This window comes from Coenobita brevimanus, chromosome 23, assembly GCF_032717465.1.
Source record: "Coenobita brevimanus isolate Jiangsu-jjx chromosome 23, ASM3271746v2, whole genome shotgun sequence".
Taxonomy (NCBI): domain Eukaryota; kingdom Metazoa; phylum Arthropoda; class Malacostraca; order Decapoda; family Coenobitidae; genus Coenobita; species Coenobita brevimanus.
The window spans coordinates 15,093,544-15,112,099 of record NC_136976.1 but is presented as its reverse complement, the minus strand read 5'-3'; positions in this window follow the sequence as shown (position 1 = coordinate 15,112,099).

Sequence of the window (18,556 nt, the reverse complement as noted above, 5' to 3'; positions counted from 1 at the left end):
TGTCTCCTATCCTCACCTCCGACTCCACCACCACCACCATATTCAATCCTAAAATAAAATTATGATCATCTTCACCATCATTATTACAATCTCTTATAACCACTGCCATTACTATTATACAGTATATTACTATTACAATCTCTTATAACCACTGCCATTACCATTGTATATTACTATCATCACAAAGATTACCATACTATCCAGCCAGCAGTACCCCTACCAATATAACCACTACCACTAACTCATAACATCACCACAAGAACCACCACCACCAACATTGCAACAAACTCCTACCACCATCACCACCACCACAAAATCATTACCACCACCACCACCATAACCAATCAACACCATTACCACAACCTCCTATCACCACTGCAATATTATACCATCACCACGACCACCACCGCCACCATCAGCATTATTACCACAATCTCCTATTATGAACCACGTCCATTGTTACTGCTGTCTTTTACTTCTATCACCTCTACAACAACATTGCACTAACACTAATACCATCAGCACTATCTCCTGCCACCACCTTTATTACTACTATCTTATACCACCATCGCGTTTACCACAATGTCACACCACCGCCAGCACCACCACCACTATCACAATCTCCTACCATCATCAAAGCTACTTTTACCACATTCTCCAACCACCACCGCAGCAACAATAATAACCTCCTACCTCCACACTAACGCTTCTACCACAATGTCCTACCATCACACCCTCATTACGACTGGCTCCTACTACCATTACCACAGCCTCTTACCACAACCATTACCTCAATGTACCACCATGATCACTGCCATTACCATAATTTCACATCACCAGCCCTTTACCACCACCACCACCATTACCACTTTTACCACCATAACCCCTACCACAGTCTGGTGTTGACACTTGCACCATCTGAAAGAGTAAAAAGGGAGGCAACATCATTCATAACCACAGCCACTCTCTCTCTCTCTCTCTCTCTCTCTCTCTCTCTCTCCATTCTTCTTTCTTCTCTTCGCCTAGTTGTGTGTACCTAAACGTTTCATCTCCATTGAAGTGGCCAAGAGTCGGACCGAAATTATTTACCCCCGTTAGAAAGCAATATTTTTAAGTGTGGGTATAGTTTTTCTATCTTAAGAACCTCGACAAAAATCTAATCTAATACTTTTTAATCTCTTTAGTTCCCCAGCATGTTTTCCGCGGAAAGGCAGACATCCCTCGGAGAAATTCTCTACAGATGTAACGATTAAACTTTTCAGATATTAGTTCTAGCCATCCCATTTGTGTTCCTGTTTAGGGAGAAGTTTTCCAATTACCAGTGAAATATTTAGGGGAAAAATATCGAAACGCTGATCTTAATATGGAACGCTGGTGTGTTTGGACGTGAAAAGATTTATTGATTTACAGAATAAGTTTAAGTTTAATCTACTCAGTTTAATGAAGTATACAAGGCTCACTTAATATGATGGGAGCTGCACAAAGAGATGACGGAGTGGAGAAAACAAATGAGTTAGTCTGGCAGTTGCTAATACACAGCGAAAGGTGGGGTCTGATGGTTAGTTATGTACGCACAAAAAATACCGTTATTGCGAGAGACCGAGCGTTCAGCTGAGAAATGAGCTGCCCGACACGATCAGGCCCGGCCCGACCGTGTTGGTTTTCAGAGGCCATTAACTTTTCTACAATGTGAGATAGAGAAGAGATTCTTGCAGAGGTAGTAGGTACATTCAATAGATTTTGTTTTTAGCTATACATTTACTCATGAGACCACAGAAACCCCTTGGAATCCCAGCCTTCCAAGGGAATGTACGGATGGCTTTAACAGGCATGCTCCACTATGAAACTGAATTAAAAACTATTTCCTGCCTTAACAATATATTTTCTTGTATGAATTCTAACAATTAAATATCGGATATTACGTTCATAATTTTACTTGAACACTTTTTCTATGTTTTGGAGGTGAAATCAGCAAGGATAATCGGTCCACTTCTGGGTTTCGATCAATAACCAAGCGTTTAACGACGCAGTTCGTTGACACGGCAAGTCAGAAGCAGAGAAGCGAACACTGCGCGTGTTATAAATGCTACGGCGCATTGCTATATGCACATTCAGGGAGAAAACGTGAGAGAGAAAACGTAGGAAAGAAAATATTATAGCTCAGTTATTCTTCTGTTATTGCTCAACTGCCTCACATGAAATGTTGAAAGTTTAAACCAAGATAACATTGTGATGATAGGTGTATGTACAAACGCTCGCTCGTTCGTCACGCACTCACAAAGCGAACTTTACTGGTTAATTATTGTTTGTGGAAAACACTTGGATTGAAAAATTTTAAGCATAAACAGTTATTGGCTCTAAAAAGAAGCACTTGGATAGAAATATTTTAAGCATAAACAGTTATTGGCTATGGACATAGGCAACGCCATGCTGTTGCAACCCTCCATCTGACCATGCACATAACCCCCCACCTCCCTGCACACCTAACCAAGCGCATAACGGCCTTCACTTCCCTCACCTCCCTCCGTTAAATACAGAGACATTAAAACTTAAAATCAGTGATATGGAATAGGGACATGCGATAGGAAGTAAAAAAACACCATCATCACTATCACCACCATCACCATCATCATCATCATCGACCTCACCACCACCACTCCACCATCATCATCATCACCGCCACCATCACCATCATCATCACACCATCATCATCACTACCACCACCACCACCACCACCACCATCACCATTACTACTACCACCACCACCACCATCATCATCACCACCACCACCACCACCACCACCATCATCATCATCACCACCACCACCACCACCACCACCACCACCACCATCATTATCATCATCATCATCACTACCACCACCACCACCACCACCACCATCTAACTACCATCACCATTATCATCAATAACGCTACCGTACGCTGTTGCAACCCTTCATCTGACCAAGCACATGCCCCCCCCCCACCCACCTCCCTGCACACCTAACGAAGCACATAACGGCCCTCACCTCCCCCCTCTCCCGTTATGACGCAGAGACATTAAAATTAAAAAAAAAAATCAGTAGTTTATCCATAGTAAACATAATCTGGTCCCTTAAGATTACTTCCGCAGGGCACATTGAAACTTGAGAATTTTTTTTTTTTTACTTTTTCATTATTAAAAAAAAATACTTAAGACACAGCTTTCTACCCATCAAAAGGCACCAGTTCACTATAAGACACATAACTATGTGAAAATTTTACGACTCAGCGGTTAATACTATCTGAGTTTTGTTCCAGAAACAAAAGCTATACGCCTTCTTTATTTTTTCAGTACCGTATTAAAAAAAAAAAAAAAAAAAAAAAAAAAGATACAGCACCAGTTCACTATAAAACACACAACTATGTGAAATTTCATAATTCTATAGTTAATACATCTGAGATTTGCTCTGGAAACGAATCTCTATGCCCGGCCTGCTGCGCTGCCCCCCAACTCTACAGATTGACACCAATGATAACAATACCCTCCTCTGACTTTGTCAGATGGAAAGTAAAAAGTGCTGGGCATGTACTAAAGTGGCTAGAACTAGGATGGGAAATATGTGAAAGTGTGTGACACGTATGAAGATCGTTACATCACAGAGAATAGATACACCAGACTCAGAAACATTAAATTATGAAACAAACGCATTCGGGGGATGGAATAAGGTAACGGTACAAGCTACCTACACATCAAATGTGAAGGAAAAGTGCAAAACTCTTCGGAATTCAGTTACCGCGTTTCACAAAAAGTCAATCCATACTTTAAAATATATGGTGGCAGGCATTAGGCCCTCTTTGATCAAGTCCTCACCAAAAGTAATAGACTTCTGCACATCGACATAGCTGTTTTTGCTGATGGTTTGGTGAAAATTCGTCCAGAACTTTTCGAGATATTTTGGCAACACACACACACACACACACACACACACACACACACACACACACACACTAGCACAACTGTTCTTCTCTGCAGCCCTCTTGTTGTGATTATACTTGGAGAAAAAACACCATTGCTGACAAAATCTTGAGGTTACTGTTGTCCGAACATTATGTTATGTGATAAAACACAAAATCCTGGACAGTGTTGTCTGAACTGTGGAAACGTAGCCCCGACTGTTTTACCGTACCACGTAGAGAAGTTGCTTCTGACCCAGTTCATTGTACCGAGACAAAGGTACGCTGCTTGTACGTTCTCAAGAGGCCTCTGTGGCTCATATGTAAGTCTGGCATAAACAGGTTCTCTCCTTGGGTCGCCCGAGGGACCAAGAGCTTACTTGAGTACGAAACACCTCCTTGCCTCTGGGGAGCAGCAGTGCCTTAGCAACTAAAAACATCGCTCACTACAACCCTCCGCTGCACAGCACAGCCATATCACATCTAACCTGCAGTGTAGAAGTAATGAAGTAAAATTAATTCATTCACTACAGAGATGTCTTAGCTTGTTGCTCATTCCCCAAGACGATATTATACAGCAGTATTTTTTCACCTAACATAAACATTCACTACACTCCGACAGCACGAAGCATTATTTCATGCCACGTATGCCTGCCACATCTTGCCTGAAACATAGTAGGAAATGGTTAATATCTTCATTCCGGTGGTGCCATTTCTGTTGCTACTACCATATGATTTTTTTTTACATCTGCAGCGAAGCCGACACTTCGATCTTTTTTTTTTTTTTTCCTCCTTCAAAGAAAGTCCTAATATCTGCTCTTGGAGAGCTGAGAGCGATTTCCTTATGATCAACAAAGCTGCTCAGCTTGATATTTTTTATTTTATTTAACATGCCAGCTGTTGGGGCAGCTGACGGGTCAGTTGACAATTAGTCGATTTTCAATTTCGGCTGTAAGGAGGCATTTAACGAATTTCTTATGAAGTACAAAGTTACTTAACTTGAAATTTTGGTTTATTTGACATGTCAGCTGTTGCATCAGCTGATGCATCAGCTGAAGCTCTTATAAAAATTGGCTGCAATAGTTTCGCCACAGGCCTATGAAGATATATTTTCTTGTTAAATAATGGGGGACGCCTTGAAGGGAAAAGGTTGAAGGAAGATATATTTGACTTCAGTTCCTGATGTCTCTCCTTAGATGAATGAAATCCTTTGGTGATAGCAAGAATATATGAATTATGAGTCATTGGAGTGGACGGGTTTATTTATTCCGTTCTTACGTCTTTTTTTCCCGTGCTCTCCCCCAAATGCTTCTGGTAAGCTTGAGAGAGATTTTTCGAACTGCCACTGCTGAATAGCGCAGAATAACGCCTACAGTACGAGAGATCTTACAGAATGAAGTAAAATTATTTGGTGGTAGTAGAAAAATAACGCATTCCCGTAAAGAGGTTCACATCGTTACTAATGCTGTCTTAGTATGATTTATTCTTGTTACCTCCAGATGACTTTGATCAGCTATGGAATGAGTCCCGTACGGTGGAGTGGACTGGTGAAGGTATGTCTAATTCCTTAGTTTGTCAGTTTTACCCTTTGAATCTTGGAATTTCTTTCGACTGGACAAAATCGCCTGGTGTTACTATAAATATAATTCGCAGGCGCCTCAGCAGCAGCGAAAATGTTAGTCGATACAGTTTTGGACTGCTAAGATTTCTTTCAGCTGAATATTATCGCTTGGTGTTGGCCTTAATGAACTACTTTCAAGCTACTTTATCTTAAGGGACACTTTCTGAATAGGAGGGACTTGATATAGCCTAAGTTAATTACCATCATTAACAGAGATCCTTCCTTGAACTTAGCTTGAGAAAAACCGAGAGTGAATGCAACAGATGCAAGTTACATTTTGCAAAATAGATCGACGACTATATTGTTACGAGACGGCTGTAGAGGGGAAATACATGTAGGCTGGAAGACATAGAGGAATACTTTTGCAGTTGGAAAGAATGAAGCGTGGAATACTGACTAAGGTGTACGACAGTGGGGAGGCTAGGAAAAGAAATAGGTAAGCGGGGTATCGGCTGGAGTGACAAGTTGGTGGAATGCATGATGGAGGGTAATGTGTCTTGCAGTGGGACTGGAGTAGTGTGTGGATATAGGGAAAAGGATTTTGAGACTACTATAGATGTGCGGTGCAAGTGGAATGTCATATACTACATTTATTACAGTAAATAATGAATGAAACTGGTATAATGTGATCACAATTTGATGTTTATACTCCACTCATAATATTAGAAGGAAGAAAAAATGCGAGTTTTCAGTCTTGACACCATTCCTAGTGGTGTTAACCAGAGGTATGAAAAAGTAATTCTAAGAAGTTATACAGTTGTCATACCAAACATCATACAAGCCGACCTAATAATGGTAATGAGACCCTGAAACACATTTGCTTGGAGAACGAACCACGTTTATAACCTATAAACACATACCTATAAACACCTCATGACACGAATCTCATTCATAAAACAGTCCTATACCTACTAAAAATAAGTCACAGCATATTGGAAACTAATTTATTGACAAAAAATAAAATGGGCTTTGTGTAGTCCGGCACGCAAGAAAGTTACTTCAGCTCTTTCCTTTTGTCTCCCTCCTATCCATTTTATCCACTGTTTATTTATTAACCATCATGAACTATTTACGGTCCTCATCTGGAGAAATAATTCTTCTCGTATTCTGCATTCTAATAGCATCAAGCACTTCATTTGGCATAACTTATTTTACTATAATGAAAGCTTCACGACATTCGTATAGAAGTATTTAAAAAGATGGAAATACATACGAATAACATAATCCGCCCAAACAAACTCATTGTAAGTAGACACACGAGCCAACCCATCCATATAGATATAACCACAGATGAAAACGTAAACGACTCTGATGAAAACGCAACTTGATCATAACTAGACACATTGGCTAGCTGGTAAAACATGTGAAAGTGTCCCTAAACCACGTAGTAATTCAGTGCCATAACCTACTTTTCTGATCTCTTACTACCCCTTTGCGTCCTTGGGCACAACAATGAAAGAGACCGCTGAGGGGGGAGGGGAGGGAAAGTGAGGGATGCCGGAAGGGGTATGGGGAGGACTGGAGGGGAATGTGGAGGGAGGGGAAGGGGGGAGTAGCGAAAAGGAATGGGAAGAGAGAGAGGGTGATGAAAGAGGGAATGAGAGGAGACAAGGGTGAGAAGACGAGAGGTGATGGAGGAGGGTACTGAGGGAGGTAGACGATAAGAGGTAGGGTGGGGGCAGGGGTGACCTGATGTATCTGGAGGCGTTATGACTGAGTGCGGGTGGTCATAAAATTGGCAGGGCGGGAGCAGCGAGGGTCTTCTCAGCAAGAGTAATATCATCACGCGGGTATAATTTTTCAGGATGTATTTGGTGAAAGAAAGCGTGACATGGGCTGCAGTGAAAGGAAGTATTGCATGTGACTTTACAGCAGTACACGTGCGGGATTCTACCACAAGATATTGCTTCAGGGAAAAGCTTGTATTGAGAAATGATATTTTGTGAATCTCCCGAAAGATGTGCGGGTGTAGGTGGGAGTAGATTTACTTGTTAAGAGATAACACCATTTATTTTATTCCCCTCTCATTCAGAATGAAGACACAGTGATTCAGTGGTAAGTAGATCATTTCCGATTCTGTCTGCCGCTGTATAAGGTCTTCGGAAAGACAGATAATTATAGCTATGATAAACTCTTCATGATGCCCAAGAACGGATCAGGAAGGGGTGACAGACGGTAACACATCCTTCAGTTGAAGTGCAGCGGCCATGTTTTTGGATGTGACAGTCTAATGGAATGTCATCAGTATGAACCAACAGGATGCCAACAAATGCCATCCTTTGAAAACACATTCTACCAGCATCCACTTTAAATGTCAGCCACAGCTTAGGGTCGAACTTTAAATCTTGGTAAGCGCAGACAAGGCTTCTGCATTACTACTTATTTACTGTGGCACCAGGAAGAAACAAACTCCTTGTATCCAGTGGCGTCTTCTTTGTTATATTCTTGCTACCACGACGACGATTTCATTCATCTTAGGAGACTACGAACTGCAAGGATTACAGCTAGCCTTATTAACGCCTTTCCTTATTAGAAGTCTTCCATAAGCTAAACAAAATCCTTTTTCGGCAGCACAGAGATGTAATACAAATAATGCAATACTAGTACAAGATGTCACCGGATTCAAGGAGTCAGAGTTATGGTATAAAGAATGTCACCTGATGAAAAGCACCGGAGATGACTTGTAATGGATGGACCGAAAGATTCAGGTTTGTTTAAGTATTAGCAGTCGTCAGTTTTATATATTAAACAGAGAAAACTAGCAAATCAGCTTCAAAAGAAAGAGTAAAGCTTTTTTGAGCATATCTCTATTTTTTTGATGAATTAACAGAATCAAACTACGTAAAAATAGGCTACTTAAAACAATTACTCATTGAATATATCATATGCATCTACAAATAAATTAGAGAAAATGATAAGAAATGGAATGAAATGAGCGAGCAGTAACCCTTCACTGGGACAAACTGAACGAAAGAAAACTTCAAGCAAAGAGGAACGATTCCGGTTGACAGACAAAATGAGTGTTTTGATGGGAAGACGCCATCATGACTGCATGACTTATTAATATAGATGTCAGAAAAGGCAGTAAGTACATCTTGTGAAGAAACTGGCACGAGGAAGTCAGAGGAAGAAGGAGATGGAATGGCACAATCACTTTATTCAGCCAACTATGTAGGTGCGGCAAAAATGTCAAAGTGCGACAAATAGGGTAGACCAAAGATGATGCGGGATGAAGTCCTTGTGGAAGATCTCCGGGACGCGGGAATGAGTAGGGAAATCCCCGATACAGGGAGTGCTGATTTCCTGTGAAAACAAGCACATGCCAGCCTGTTCAGTGATATCTAACCGTATGCGTTACCAGCTCCATAATTCTACTGTGTTTCAAGAGCTCTTTGAACACATTCTTTCTCCTTTTTCTGAAATCTCTGTTTTATGTGATTATAACGATCACCACTTTTGTCTCCCTTCCACTTACTGATAATCCTGTGTGAACAGGCATACATCGTTTCTATCCTAAGTTAACTAGCGCAGTCTATACAGCACCGTAGCCATATCCCCGACTGCCTTGGAGAGAATTCCAACATACTTGGCATCTTTCTAACAACTGATCCTCATGCCCAAGCCGTCAGCCTTTTCTCCCCTCAATGGGCTCCTCCAAATCCCAACCATATTTCAGCAACTCCTCCTATCTATCTCTGAACCCTCATAAGAAGAGGTACTCCTGGCATTTTCATGCTACTGATTGGGATGCCTCAGACAATACTTTTCTCTGGAATGACACTTGCGTCAATGCTTTAAGTATTATTGGGATTATACTCTTCGGGATGAGAGCATACAGTTCATTCCCTTACCCTTTATTACTGTCAAAAAGTCCTGGTTTAAACAAACTTGTTCTAATGCAATCAACAAGGAGATGGCTTTCAAAGGGTACCAGCACCAGCCTACCCCCCCCCCAAAAAAAAAAAAAACACGCGCACCTTATGTTTCCGCCCAGAATCATGCTAAATCGGTTCATCGTCTGGTTAAAAACATCATCGTCTGGTTGAAGTGCAATCAACTTTTATACTGAACAGTTACTTCTCCGTTCTTCAGGCACAGTGCCAGAATACTTTCTCGAAAATATATATACTTCTTCCTATTTCCTTCCAATTTTCCATTTTGATGGCTTTGGAGCTGTTTCCTTCTATGATACAGATGAACTCTCCCTTTGCCTTTAACCCTTCTTTGAATTATTTCTTCGTTGCTCATCCGTACCCTCGCTTCTTTAACCCTTCTTTGAATTCCATCATCTCTGCTCCTCCATACCTTCGCTTCTATGCCGTCCTCATATTTGTTAATAAATTTTCAAAACATTTAATTTCTCCCCTTACTAGCATAAGTACTTATAAAACCTGTGGTTATGATGGTATATCCTCCCGTTCTAAAGAACTGCGTTCTCGTACTTTCATTGTACCAAAGCAAAGTCTTTCATCTATATTTGTTAAATTCTTTTCCTTTTTATTTGACAATAGTCCTCATTCGGTGAGTTTTAAACAATGTAGCCACACCCAGTTGTCAAGAAATATCACTGATGCCTTTGTTTCTCTTTCTCTCTAAAATATTACAGTCTTTGAACGACATTGGGTAAAATGATACTGAAACACTTTTTTTACTACGTCTTTTTTTCTGGCCACTAGTATGGGTCTCATCTGGGATTCTCTACCGGCAAACTTCTTACATTCCTCTCAGATACCTGGCCTATCCTCGTTTTGGGATTTTGATGGAACCTTTGGTATTATCCAAGACACTTCAAAAGCCTTCGACTGAGTTTAATACAACTCTTAAATTAACACACTGCCTTTAATAATGCTTCTGTCCCTCTTCCTGTGTCTTCATTTCAAACTTCCTTAACAAATGTTCTATAGCTGCGGCTGAAGATGGCCAGGTTTCTTTCAAAACTATCAGAAATGGTGCTCGTCAGGGTTCTGCCCTTTCAGTACACTCTTTTTTCCCAGAAACCCATTTACAAGGCAGGGTGGCAAACATATAACAAAAATAATGGATAGATGTGAAATTTACTTTGTGCCCGTGTTAACTGGTTGGAGAGACGCAAATGTTCCCGCCATCCAAGAAATAAACCTCCAGACTCATCTCCGCTCCTCGCTATTCCGAGGCACCATTTGCCACAAGGGAACATCAGCTACTGCACGGAACGGTCAAGCAGAGGCGACTGTAGCCTGCGGTTGTTTGGTCTCTCCCGGCCAGACACACCAGGGTTACTGAACAACAACAACCAGTAACCTTCTTAATTGTACGTCTAGCACTATCCTCTCATACGATCACGATTCCGTCATTCACTGTTCCACGAACTTCCCACAGCTTACATTGTAACAACCACCTCAATAGTCATGGGATGAGGGTTTAGTATAAATGAACTGTTATGTATCGCTCATTTCTGACTAGAGAAAAAGAAGCCTATTTTCATTTAATTCCAAAATACCGAAATAATTCCATCTTTCAGCTACGTTCAGTCTTCCACAAAATCATCCCCTTACCTTCAAAAACACAAAGCTTAGTTCTTAATCATCTTTCAGTATGCTTGTTGTTTATTATTCCTTGTGATCTACCTTGGAAAGATCACATTATGCTAACAAAACAACTTCAAAGTGGTAACGTGCGCTTAACAAAGTGCGCTCTTGAGCCTTGCAAAGTTCCTGACTCTGCAAGAGCCTTGTTGGTTCCTGCGCGGAGAATACGAGTATTTTATATATATGAGTGTGTGTGTGTTTTGGGTAGCTACCATCCACAACGCTCCTAAAAAAGACAAAGAAAAGTATTCAGCTCCATTACAGTTCGGAAATTTGGCAGCAGGAACGATGATGACTGGTCCTGCACACTTTCCTCTGCTGGGGCCTCTTCGGATGACACTCCAAAAACTTCATAACTTTGACCAAGACCCACGGACCGAAAACTCTGTCTCCTGTTACTGGCCGCCCCCTGCTGGGATTTTATGCACTCGTGAAAAAATTTTATTAATAAAAAAAATATATTGGCGAGCTGTCTTAAATTCAAACGTGTATAACTGATGCTGGACCTTACCTACCCTGTCATCCATCTGTGAATTAACCAATTATTTGACAAAAATGTCATGGTGTTTGTAAATAATATAGACAGATAGATTGATAGATAGAAGTATAAATGTGTGTGTGTGTGTGTGTGTGTGTGTGTGTGTGTGTGTGTGTGTGTGTGTGTGTGTGTGTGTGTGTGTGTGTGTGTGTGTGTGTGTGTGTGTGTGTGTGTGTCCACCATATCTCCATGACATCAGTATTCATGGCGAGGCTGACGACCTGTTTCAATGAGGCGGACCCGAGGAGGACGCCGCCGCTTCTGGATGCAGCAAGTCTTGAGGGAAAATGAAAGACGCACGGCAGAAAAGCCTCAATTTCCGGCCAGACATATCCTCTCTTCTCTATGTTTATGTGCCTGCATAATATATAATACAATTTCTCTCTACCCCATGAGCAATAAAGACGTTAACATTCACAGCGACTAGAGGCACCAAGCTTTTCTGTGAGGAACAATTCATGTATCCTGCAAGAAGGTTTGGATCAGGAGACATATATTCCAGAATGAGAAAAGGGAAGTCAGTGTCTGATTTTAGTTGGGAAATAACTAGCAAAGTGTTTTGATGTGAACATTAAGTGTATTTTGTATGTTCTAAATTTCTTATACACTTATATTCAGCATAAGTGTTACTACTACAATGATCCTAAGCAACAACTCACATTTTATGGGGAGATAACGAGTAACTTCATGGGCTATCAGTTTATGACGACGGTAAATAAATTCTAAATCCCCCTTTTTAATACGCCTAAATTCATAACGTCATTTTATAGCTACATTAGCTTTAAAAAAGAGTTCAGTATATATTAATCTGGGCAGTACCCACGCAGGCTATTCTTTGAACAGTATTGTAATTACTGCCCTTTCTTCTGTTATTAAAGAGAACACTTAATCACCACAAAAACAATGGCCTAGGTAACTAATTAAATAATTCTAATTTAGCCTGATTTTTTACGTCTAAATATGTTTGTTTTCCAATGATATTGCGGGTATCGCTATCAGTTAACCATCTCACAGATGGGACAACGTTTGTGATCTATTCCGACAAAATCATGTCATTATTTTTGAGCTGTGAAGGGGGCATGACTGTAAGTCTAAGAGTACTAATGCAGTGACCATTACCTCTTTTATGGTCGAAAAAAGCCTAGTAGTATGTTTTAGCTAACGACTGATCATTCTTTTCAGATGGATGAGTCATAGGATCCAAAGAGCGTTAATGTTACAGAAAGCTAATAAACTCCACACAACTGCCTGTCTCGGATGTCGTTTTCTTTTTTAATTCATTCATGCACAGTGCAAACGTTTTTATGTTCCCGAACTTGAATGGTTGGGTACAGCCATCAATAACCCGTACATTGCGAGAGAGTTTCCCTAAGCTGAATAAAATCGTTTGCAGGTAACAAGAATAAGTCTCAAAGAGGCCATCGTAATGAGGGGCTTAAACAAACAGCATACCTCCCAAACTCCAGGATCCTCTACCGTTTCATGACTTCCACACTCCCCAAGTGAACGTTATAAATAACTCTGCCGTCAGACGCACTCCACGTAAATACTATGCTTTACTCGGTAGGCCTGGATAAACACGACAGGACATCAGGCACTGTAACGCAACTACATGCGATTAACGAGAGGCTGGTGGCGGCTCACACAGTTTAATGCATAAGAAATGACTCCACGATGACCTCGCTAGTGACCCGTGTTTGTAGACTGAATTATAGACTGGACTCGGTGAATTTTGGTGGAGGAGAAAACTGGAAATGTGTATGATATCGCAAGAAAAATGGAAACGTGTTTGATATAACAAGAAAAATACAGTGGACTTTTTGCTTTTGCTTTTGAGAATGTAATGCTTGATTATCTATTTATCTATCTATCTATCTATCTATATATATATGTATATTTTTTTTTTGTCTATGACTCACCTAGATGTGAACATGATGTACTGCTGCTCGCAAAATTATAAAATATCCAATTTACATAGTCAACAAGTCTCCATAATTGTGAATACCATCAGAACAGTTTTGCACGGTCCTACTTTTTTCACTCAAATATTCTGCGTAGTTCGACTGAGAACTGCATGTCAGCTGTCTGAATATAAAAATAAAAACTAGTAATCTCAAATATAACTTCGTAGTAAAAAAAAGTTATGAATACAGCACCAAATTTAGTCACTTTCGAGATTGTACTTACAAATTCTTTTAAGCATAAACCTCGTATAACATCGCTTGTTAATATATTCATCTTCAATAATACAGTTTCCAAACAGTGCGCAATCATCCAGAGTGAACATTAAAATGGCAAAATACTTTAAAACAAAACTATCAGTGAAAAATATAACTGCTATGGAGAATTTCATCTTGCCTGTAAGCTGGTTCAGATTGTTTATAAATGCTACTCCTGGTCTTTCCACAGGTAATGTTTAGTGCAGGAATGTTGGTGCTGTGAGAGAGAGAAATGTTTAACGCCTGCAGTCAGGATTTCTTCTTTCTATTAATCTTGGCCGACATTTCCAAAGAACATATAAAGAAATCCTTATTATAACTAGGTCTTTTTATAAGGACGTACAATAGACAAGGAATGATTCTTCACCCTCCTTTCCTTCTCGTCCCGTAAGTATGAACAGGAATGTCATCATTAGTTTCACTGGAAATCAACATCCCAACCAAGAAACAATAGAAGGTTCTGCACTCACATCGTTCTTCCTAAATCATAGCAAGGAAATGACAAATGACTATAAATGTGTTTGAGATTTCAGAACCTTGTTACCACTAGTGTTTCTTTTTTCTTAAAGGTAAGGGTTTGATGAAGGCTGTAGCTAGCCTCTCAAGTTCGGAAAGTCTTCCATACATAAATACTGTATAATAAGCTGGAGTTACCAAGAACAGACCATACAGTATGTCATTGGTCTGAGGGGAGTTCAGAAATGAGGTGTGGCGGGTGGTATTATATTGAGGGTAAAGTTGATTGTGTGTGGGTGTGTTGGTAGTTAAAAAGAGATGCGTGATGGTCCCTCTGGAAACTATCACTCTGAGCTCTTGTTCGTCTGGGAAGTGGCATTTTTTTGTGGGATGTATAATTGGCTTTGAAAGTCCTGCCGCTTCTCTATTTATATTCTCAATGGAGTCTGAAAATGAGTGTGGTGATTCTGTAGTAACAGACACTGATGGCTCTATTTGGCTATGGAACACTATCTCCCGTATGGTTTGCTCCGGCTTTACCACGCTGATTTTCAAAATCCATGGAAGGAAAAGCAGGAGAGCCGACAGGATTTTTCAAGCCACTGTACAGTCACGGGCAGTGACGTCTTTGCCACCCTAGCATCACAGAGGTCGAAGTCAAGGCTAGAGAAAGGCCAAGCAAACGAACATTGGCCGGTTCAGCAGTGTGATAATGCTTCATTAGGTGAGAGGTTTACTCACCTGAACCTCAACACTTCTCACACCAGTATAAACAAGGACAAAGATTGTTAAATCCATATGCATTTATTTTCCTTTTTATTAATTGGAAAACAATAAAAATAAATGGAGAACATAAGAAGGAAATGGAAGTGATATAAATGAAAACATACATTAAAACAGTATTTATCGTATTCAGCTTATATATATATATATATATATATATATATATATATATATATATATATATATATATATATATATATATATATATATATATATATAGTGTCGGCCATAGTGGAACAAATATATATATATATATATATATATATAGTGTTAGCCCGTCAGTTAAGTGTCAGGCGTGTTTCACAATGTAAGGTGTTACTTATCTAATATAAGAATGTTAACTTTTTCGGGGGGGGGGAAGGGTTGATCCAAAGGAAATGAAGTCGCTAATGATGAAGAGTGTTGAAAATGTTAATGATCTAGAGTGTTCGAAATTCCACTATTTCCCATAAGGCTCACATATATAGGTTTATTCTTCAGACGCTCCAACAACTAGAGGAAGTAATTGATAAACAAACCCTTCGTTTATATTTAACAATCCTTTAATATTTTAATATGACCAATGCATGAATGAGGATGTGACGACGCTCGAGACAGATGAGCTCAATCAAAAACTAGTTCCTAAGAGCCGAGAGTGTCATTCGAAGCGTAAATTCGGAATAATGCAATTGGCATTTTTATGACTTCCCTTACCCCACTCCATGTGAGTGTTACATTCTCTCCATCAACTCGATATTGCATTCCCAGAAAGTAACAAGAAGACAATTAATGTAAATGCTTTTAACCTTCATATCTGTCCATGCTGGTTTGAGAGGTACTGAGTTAATGAGTAAACCTTTGACGTAAAAAATATCACACTGCTGCTCTGACCAATGATCGGTTGCCTGGCCTCTTTCCAGTCTTGCCTTCGACTTTCCTCAAGCCAAAAGGGTAAATATATTGTTCCTCATAACTATAGTTATGGACAGATAATATCGCTTGTCTTCATAGTGGAACAAATATAAATACTTTCCACCATATTCTGAATTTCTGTTGGGCATCGAAGATCGCATTACTGAGCTTTGAATTCCTTACTGTCTTTTTTTATTATTGTTGTGAAGTGGGTTAATTTTTACGTCCTCGACAGTAATTCATTAGGCAGCTCCTGAAGGCTACTGCGTCACTGAACATTTTGCACTCGTGTGTTGGTCACTGATCTGTGAAAACATTTGTTTTGTGTACAGTTGTTCAGTATGAGAAATACTTATGGGGCATTTATTATAATCTAAGCCTTTTGTTTGTATAGAGTTTTAGATTGTACAAAACAGTGGATAAAACATACAACAAGGCTGTACAGTTAGAGACAAAAGTTCGCTTAATGTTCACCTTCTTCATCCCAATTTCCTCTGCTGTTTAAGATTCTGCTGTTGATTGTGGCTTGGTATGATACTCAGCTCATAATTATATGTTGGACTCTGACACGATGCTTGTAAAAGGAAATTGACGGACCTGCCCTTAATGGACATGTATTGGCAGAGTAGACTAACTTTGTCCAGAATTCTAGAATGGAGAACAGTCGTCTGTTTATAATTTCAAAATGTATTACGTAGTGGGGTTAATGAGTTTATGCCTGACCCTCATCTAATGACAACGATGGAGACTTTTTGCTTCCCTTAACAGCGCGTGTTGAATTTTGTACTACTGTTTCCACACACTTAAGGAAACGTTTAACAACCACTTTCCTACCAATATTATATATGAATTATAGTGTGTGCATGTACGAAGCAATGGATACTTTACAAACCTAGGTGAAATATGGTATTCTATGAGTAATAACACATTAAAGATGATAATTTATTAGATTCAGTTCGTTAAGTCCCTAACGTTCCAAAAACTCATTTTCATATGAATAAAATCGGCTGGCGTTAGGTGGAATTGAATGACAGAGTTGTCCCGACCTAATCTTAATGGGTTAAGGGTGACAATAATAATACACTGAGGTTCGTATAAATCACTCTTAGCTAAAAAGCATCTGACATAGTGGATGCACATTTAGTAAGCTATTCCAGCTAGTGACTGATGATTTCATTCTGCTGAAGGTGAGTCACAGTACCTTGAGAGTTTTGAACTCAGGTGTTGCATTATCCTGAATATTACAGAAGCCACTGAATCAGCAGGACAACTAAAGTCAATGACGGAATATGGAGGAAGCGATGTAGAACTCATTCCATTAAAACATTTCCCCTCGCCTTGCTCAATCAATGTGCAGAGAGAGCAAGCAGCATCAGAATGCCTCAGGGATGTTCCCACTTATAAGGTGGGGACTCAGTGCGTTGCCTCTACCGCATGAAAGTGGATATTAGAACAGAAATACTTTGTATATGTGTTCGACGATGAATGAGGATATTTTTTGTTTGTGTCTGGAAATGAATGAGAATACTCAGTATCTGTGTGTGTAGATAAATTAGATTATTTTATCTGGGTGCGTAGATGAATGTGGATACTTTGTTTACGTATATGAATGAGGGTATTTTTTTGTGAGGAAATGAATGAAAATATAAAGAGTTTATATGCATAGATGAATGAGGATTTCTTACGTTTCTGTGCGTAGGTAAATAACGGAATTTTGCGTTTGTTTGCTCTGTTGAATGAGGACATTCTTTTGCATATGTGTGTGAATGAATGAAGATATTTGTGTGGGTGGGTGTGGGTGGGTGTGGGTGGGTGGGTAAACATGAGGGTACTTTGTATTTCTGGAAATAGACGAATGAGGACAATCTGTTAGTAGATTAATAGGATAGTTTGTTTTTGAGTGCTCAAAAGAACAAGGGTATGTTGTACATCTGTGTGCTGATTCCGTATCTTGGTAAGGATTGTATTATTTCATTACTGTGTGTTTGATGAATATGTACAGGGGCGAAAATGAATATCATTCACCTCATACCAATAAATAATAGGACAGCAAATAATGACTTTCAAAACCCAGCTATGCAATCTTTGGAGTCAAACAAGCTTCGAATATCGTGTTTCTGCCTTCCTTTTTCTAAAATAAAAAAAACAGATACATATTTCTGTTCACCGGTGGACATTCTAAGACGCACCTGATTCACCTGGTCCATATCTAGGCTATATTTACAACTGGTGAAACAATGAGTCTTGTCTCGACCACTGTCTGTCATGGATGATTCAATTTTTTTTTTGCGTTATATACATTTTCGGGAAGAGCGTTTATTCTGAGTACGTGTCCACATGTGTGCTGGAACAAGTGCTGGGAACATGTAAGCAATAAAATAACAAACAAGCTGCAAACATGCTGGGATCATGTGAAGGCACAGCTGCCTTGTATGGACTCAGCTGCCAGTAAGTTCGAAGCTGCATTGATACATGTTTACATACATCTGCCCAGATATTGCTGCATACATGTATTCAAACATGTTGCGAGCTGTGTTGTTAACACGTGT